This window comes from Varanus komodoensis, unplaced genomic scaffold, assembly GCF_004798865.1.
Source record: "Varanus komodoensis strain SLA01 unplaced genomic scaffold, ASM479886v1 scaffold37, whole genome shotgun sequence".
In the NCBI taxonomy this organism is placed as follows: Eukaryota; Metazoa; Chordata; class Lepidosauria; order Squamata; family Varanidae; genus Varanus; species Varanus komodoensis.
Genome location: NW_025335889.1, coordinates 4,054,179 through 4,061,952, shown reverse-complemented (window position 1 = coordinate 4,061,952; position 7,774 = coordinate 4,054,179).

The following is a 7,774-nucleotide window of genomic DNA, read 5'->3' as shown; positions in this document are numbered from 1 at the left end:
GGGAAGTTGGCCGGGAGCTTTGCTCCCTCCGGTGAGGCGGCCGCGGCATGGCCAGGACTTGTGGCTCGGACTTTTCTCGTCCTGCTGCTAATTTCATTCATTGTATTTCTAGCGCCCAGTACCTGGGCTGTCATAAAGATTAAAGCTGCGATGTGGCAAAGGCTCACCGGACCAAAAAGCAAAAACATACGTTTAAACAAGCTAATTCACATATGCTCTATATCTTCTGTGTATGTGTCCGCGCGCGTTCGCGGAGCGGGGAAGATCCGAAAAGGGTTGTATGGCCAAGGGAAAGTAGGCCATTTGATGGCAGAAAGATTCGAGGGTGGGGGCAGCCGGAGGTGAAGCTCCTGTGGGCAAAAAGGTAATCCAGGTGCCACAGATTACATCAGGGCCTTATTCCTTTATTTCAGCAAGACAGTTCGTGTCTTGGTGTGTGCGTATGCCCAAATACACAGCAGGGGAAGGTTTTCTTTTAGAAGATTTATACTGGAAAATAATTGGCTGCCAACAAATGTTCCAGATGGTGCACCTGGGCAGTCCTCAGTTGGCACTTTTATACATTGATCATTAACACGTAACACAGTTAACACTTTCTAATAGGTAACAGAAGGAAAAAGTTACAATGGCGTGATCTTTCCTGCCTGCATACCAAAGCAGAAAGAAGATGCTCAGAAGAAGTGGGTGGAGGAGGGGGTGCTATTACATAGAAGAGGAGGAGGATGGGGTGGGTTGGTGTGAATTGATTGCCCTTTGTCTGAGTTGCTCAAACAACTCCCACATTGAATCAGGCCCTGAAATTCAAAGGGTCTCAATAGGGTTGTGTAGTGTAAACCTTTGAAATTCTTGATCGAAAACTAAGAAAAACTGGATTAACTTCCAATCTTAGCCTGATACTTGCCAGAAAATAAAACCTGACCATTTGGACTACATCATGTAGGAAAAACAGTGTAACATGCACACACAAAACACAGAAGCCAACCTTATAATTTTCCAACAATTAAAAACAACTTGTTACTTCACTCAAATACATAACATGAAAATGAACATCTGGAAAACAACCAAATGTGTTGTGAATCTAAGGTCTTTCCTGTGGTCAAACATTACAAAATTGGTATTTTCTGCAGGAGCCTGTTAAGAAGTATATGCACAGACAAGGAGGAGCCTGGCAAAAAATGAGCCAAATAATAACAACCTCACCACCACATACCCATGTTCTCATATCCATATGCAGCATGCAGAAAAGTATTCCAACATTATTGCCTGGGTAAGTGGGTTAAACCGCTGAGCTGCTGGGCTGGGGAGAGTTCCCGTGCTTCGTCCCAGCTGCTGCCAGCCTTGCAGTTCAAAAGCATAAAAATGCAAGTAGATAAAAAGGCACCACTTTGGAGGGAAGGTAACAGCGTTCAGTGCACCTCGGTGTTTAGTCATGCGGGCCACATGCCCACAGAAACTGTCTGGACAAGTGCTGACTTCCTCTGCCAGGAAATAGAGATAAGCACCGCCCCCAAGAGTCAGACATGACTGGACTTTAATGTCATGGGGAAACCTTTACCTTTAAGCAGGGGTCCTCAAACTTTTTGAATCGGGGGCCAGTTGAAAGGTTGTGGTGACCATTGTGGGCCGGTGAGGTGGAGCTGCCTAGGGACGCGGGCCGGTGAGGTGCCATCGGGTGCGCGCGAGGCGGCATCAGGCGCACGCGGCAGTGGCTCACTCGCTCGGAGATCTCCCAGCGAGTCCAAAACCATCTCCGAGCGAGCGAGCCACCATCTACTTGCGAGGCAGCGGTGAGCGCAAGCATATGGGAGGCAGGTGGCGGCGGTTTGCTTGCTTGGAGACCATCTCCAAGCGAGCGAGCGAGCGAACGAGCCACCACATCCCTGCCTGTGCAGCAAGCATGCACGCGCGGGTGGTGAACAGCGGTGCGGGACGGACGGATGGCCATGGTGGGCCGGATCTGTTACGCGGGCCACAGTTTGAGGACCCCTGCTTTAAGGCTACTATAGACCCTCCATACAGCCAAATACTGGAAGCAGTAACAGAGTACCACCCCAGGCATTAACTTCAGAAAAGCACACAAATACTTACAGCCCCACATGTCAATTAAACAGCACTGATGACTTGAACTTAATTAAAGAAGCACACACACACACACACACACACACACACACCCTGGCCCTCTCCTGCCCATGTTTACTTAGAAGTCAATTTATTGATACTTTTATTGTAATGGCCATCCAGGAAAGACAATGCTAACAGGCAGCTTTCTAACAAATCCAATCAATACATTAATATCAAGACCTGCAGATATCCAAGGAAGTGCCACAGTCATATGCATACCTAGCTGGGGAGACACCCTAACTGAACACATTGGCTGAATTTGCATTATCAAAAGAAACCACAGTGGCTTGTTCTGCTTGGTCCCAAGTGAACCAGCTACACTATATGCCTAATCAAGCTCATGGCACACAGGATGTTATGCTGTCTGGAGCAGTAAGTGGCAGGGGTTACTTCCAAAACATCCCAGAACCCATGGCATATCATACTCCACAAGGATAATTAGACATTTTTTTTAAAATGTCTTTTAAAAATATATTTTAAAAAAAAAATCCTTTCAACAGCCAAACAGTGTTTAATTCCAAGAAAATACGTTTAGCATAATGGCAGCAATTTTATGGTTGTAGCTGTAATGGAGCTATGATTTATGGGAAGTTAAAATGTGAAATTGTGCATCCTTAGCACAACGGTTACCTCTCTCAGTTTTGACAAACTGCTTGCATTAATATGTCAGGCATGTAGAAGTGATTGTATAGTGTGGAATTGGGTCAGGGAAGAGAAGAACGTTAGCGCTAGAACGGCTGTTGAGGTCATCTAGCCCGACCTGCAGCGCAGTGCAAGATGCAGCTATGGCCTACCTGGCAGATGGCTGTCCAACTTCTGCCTGAATACCTTCGGTGAAGGAGAACTCACTGCTTGAGGAGGAAATCTGCGTCACTGTTTTTCCTAAGGTTTAGTCAAACTCTGTTTCCTTGGAAATTCCACCTGCTGGTTCTTGTCTTACCCTCTGGAGAAGCAGAAAACAAGTCTGCTATGTCTTCTGTATGACAGCCTTTCAGATAATATGAAGTATTATCAGATAATATGAAAGTATTATGACTTTCCTTAATCTTCTCTAGGTTAAACATACTCAGTTCTTTCAACAGTTCATCATACGACTTCCACACTGGTTGCTTCTCTTTGGACATGCTCCAGCTTGCTTTTATCCTACTTGAAATGTGGCATTCACAACTAGACACAATATTCCAAAAATGGCCTGATCAGTGCAGAATAGAGTGATGCCATTAAACCCACGATCTGAACATTAACCTTCTGTTTATGCAACCTACAAGTGCATTATCATGTTTAACAGCAAGATTCTGATGCTGGCTTATGATCCATCAACACATCTAGTTTTTTTTAACATGTATTCCTGCTGAGCCAGCTCTCCCCTAGCTTATGTTTTTGTCTTTGATCTGCTGGATGAACTTGCAGGACTTTACCTTAACTCTCTGCCAAACTTCATTGTGTTGGTTTCTGCACATAGTGCCAGCCTGTCATGATCAATCTAAGTCTTGATTCTGTCTTCCTATCCCTTTCAGCAAATATTAGTATCTTCTTCCCTGCCCTTATCTGTCTTTTCTAGAAATGTAAACTAGCAGAAGGCCTAAGGCAGCCCAATAGCAGTCCATGGAGACCTTCTTCCAGTTGGATGCAGAGCTGTTAAGGCGTACTGAAATCCAGGTACCCTAGGTTTACTGCTTTAGCAGTGCTGGCTCCAGGTGAGACACTCTCAATGAAGTCCTCCCTCAGTGAGTCTCCTTTCTCACTGCCATTAGCTAAGAATATCAGGTTAAGAAAGGCCATGCTGGTGCAGACCAAAGGTCCAGCTATTCCAGTACTCAGTACACACAGTGGCAAACCAGCTGCCCACAGGATCCCTCAAGCAGGATGGGTGCAAGACCTCCTCCTGCCCAAGCTCCTCAGCAACTGGTGCATGCAGGTATGCCACCTCAGGTAAAGGTGGTAGCACATACCCAGCAAGGCCACTAGCCACTGATAGCCTCCTCCCCCACGAATCTGTCCAGTTGCTTTTTAAAGCCATCTACGTGATGCTGCCTTAATTTTTGATCTGGCAGTCTTTAGGTATAATCTATAAATGGTCAAATATATGTATATTTTTTGTGCTGAAGACTCTGCGCAATTTTGCTTAAGGAAAGTATAATATGTGACAAGATATACACAGGGGTACACGTTGCATATGCATCTATTGTAATTAACATATTCAAATCTAATGCAATTAAGCTGTAATATTTTGCTTTTCTTTCAATTTATCAAAATTCACAATAAAAACTAATGGGAAAAAGCATAGCAAGGGACATCTGTGCCCATTTTGTTTATCAGTAGCTAGCACCTGGATAGGAGATTGAAGTCACAATGTTTCCAACTATGGTGATATTTTTATACAAGTTATAGTAATTATTTCCAAAGGTGCAACTATATTTATTACATAACACATGTATGTGTATATTCTTTATGTCCTTTTTTGTGATGCACACCCTTTTTTGCTTTCAGATGTGTAAGGTGGTCACACTATCCATATGATGCAAAAAAGGCACTCTTTATATTAAATTACCTGAATGTTACACAGGCACTGCTAACATACCAAACTGTAGTTATTCTCAGTTAGTTTTTTCAAGAGGAGGTTGTATGGTGCCCCCGTCCTGCATGCACCTGCTGCCCTCTCCTAGCCATCTGTCTGTTCTGCTATGGCAAAATAAAGGAGCAGGAAAATATTGATCCAGAAGGTATCAACCCTGATTTTCTAAGATATCAGTCAACAACATGAGCACATGACCTACCCTGCTGCTGACTGTGTTAGACAGCTCTTCAGCCTCTCTGCATCTCCTAGCAGCCCACAAGGGCAGAGGGGATAGTGTAATATCTATCAGCAAGAATTGCTGAGAGGCAAATTTATCCTAGCACCATCCTGGCTTTAGTCCAAATGAATCGCAATAGCACTGTTTCAACAGTGACTGTAAAGCAGCCTTGCTTATTTTATTCTAATGTATGGCTTTTAATAAATTAATTGCAGGTTAGAATTAGTAGGTGCTATTTTGTGTCAGTGAGATGCTGGTTTAAATCCCCAAGATAAGATCGGTCTTTCAGGCCACACTGGTTTCTTGCATTGATTCTGGCTTCTCCATGACAATAACTAGGAAAATCCATTGACCTGGTTCACACATGAGAAACCACCATGGGTGGGTTTTGTTGCAGGGGTTTTTGTTGTGGCAGCAGCTGTCATGCTGAATATTTGAGCCTTGGTTTGGACATGCTGTAACATGTTACTACATGCAATCCTGATGAAGGTGGGTAGTTAGGGAAATCAAGAAGTCATTCACAGCACTGAAACGGCTCATGGGTGGCTTGTTCACCCCTCAGACAACTTATCCTTGCTAAGTGTGCTTGTGAACACAGTGCAACCTTGCCATGGCTTTAATATTCAAAATGGCAGCTGCCCAGTGGAGAAATTCTTTCATGGCAACTCATTGGTACATGAGAACTAGACCATTATGTTTGCTTGCAAATAGTTTCTTCAAAATCAACAAAACCAAAACTAATAGGTACAAGGTGGAAGCAAGTCTAGTCATGCTTGGGCACCTGTCAAGGAGCAACACCCCAGCAGGGGCCCAGTGACAGCCCTGGAGTGGCTCTTTCTTTTGCCTCTTTTGGATGACAAGATGACTGTGATGGTGACGAGGATGCTCACCTGCCTGGCTTTCTGTCTGTCAAGCACACAAGTGGTGGCAGTGATGAGAAAGAGGGTGAGGAGCAGTAGAAGCTACTGGGGAAAAATCAGCGTGGCTTCTGCAAGGGGAAGTCTTGTCTCACTAACCTATTGGAGTTCTTTGAGAGTCAACAGGGTGATCCAGTAGACATTGGACTTCCAAGAGGATTTTGACAAAGTCCCTTACCAAACGCTGCTGAGCAAACTAAGCAGTCATGGTATGAAAAGGAGGAGGGGTTTCTTATGGATCTCTAACTGGTTAAAGAACAGAAGACAGAGGGTGGGAATAAACGGCAGTTTCTCCCAACGGGCTGTCACCAGTGGAGTCCCACAGGGGTCTGCGTTAGGGCCAATGCTTTTCAACCTCTTCATACTCCTGGAATTAGGAGTAAGTAGTGAGGCGGCCAAGTTTGCTGATGACACTAAACTTTTGAGGGTGGTTAAAACCAAAAGAGATTGGAAAGAGCTCTGAAGGGATCCTGCCAAGCTGTGAGAATACGGCAAATGCAGTTCAATATAAGCAAGTGCAGAGTAATGCATGTTGGGGCAAAAATCCCAGCTTCATGTATACCCTGATGGGATCTGAACGAGCAGTGACTGGGCAAGAAAGGGATCTTGGGGCAGTGCTGGGCAGCACAATGCAAATGTCAGTCCACTGCTCAGCTGTGTGGCGAAGGCAAACTCCATGCTAGGCACAATTAGGAAAGGAATAGAAAACAGAGCTGCCGAAACCTTACTTCCCATAAATCCTCAACTTATCAAACATGGCCATTTGCCCTTTTGATGTTGTAATATTAGTCTTTTAGCTGTCAAAAAGGCATAGAAAATCTATCTATGTTGACTTGTATTAAATACCAAGGTAGATAACTAATATTCATATTAAAAAACTTTCCATCAGAAAGTTCATCCATATTATTACCTTTCCCCCCAAAACAGGCAGCCAATGGACATTGCCAAAACATACAGGAAATACGAGATGCATTAGCTGTATTAAAGTTTCAACAAGTTAGGCAAACCCTTGTTAAAAAGATTGTGGCATCCACTATAGCTGAAACACATAGGCAAGATAGGACAACCCATTGCGTTATTCCAGTCTTGGGACTCTGAATCTATAAAAGCATTGGAGGTAAACCTAGATTTAAGCAAGTGTTTCAATTCCACGTATTGCCATTTAGTACACAAAGCAGTGAATGGCAGAAAATCAGCACCAGGGCCCAGTAGTTGATCCACATTAAAAAAACAAACAAACTTATCCATCCAGGTTTATTAAACAAGTGTTTTGTCCATTTTAAAATCTGAGCTTCTGCCTAAAGTTGTTATTGTTATTATTACTACTGCTATTATTAATTTCATTTCCATACCACCCCACAGCCAAAGCTTGCAGGGCAGTTTACAACCATCCATGAAACAAGCTAATACAATAAATATCATAAAAGCAGAAAAACATGAAAATGTTTAAAAGAGCTAAACCGAACAATACCCCAAGCATGTGCAGGTTTGTATGTTAAATTCACTGAAAACATAACACCATCATGACTCATTTTCCCAACAATTAGAACAGAAGTCAGGAACAGCAGGAAGCCTGATAGTCTCCAACAGAGATGTCCGTGAACACTATTTTGGAAACCATAACCCAGGCAAACAAATACATGAATAAAAAGAAACAAAATAAGTCATCCTTCATCCCAGATTTGCGTGATATCTTTTCCATTTAAGGCTTCTTTTGCAATCCAGCAGATAGCCAGGAGGAAGCAATGCTTTGATATCTTGCATCTGAACTCTGCATCTCCTGCCAGTTGACAAGCTGCAGCCTAATTAGAAAGAAGAAGAGAGACACGTTTTGTGAAAGAAACTAAGCCCACAAAGTCCCCAGCCCTCTTTTAATGAAGCATTCTGGTCCAGACTGTGTGGCAAGATCTATCTCCAGACTGCAAGCAAAGAACACTTGAG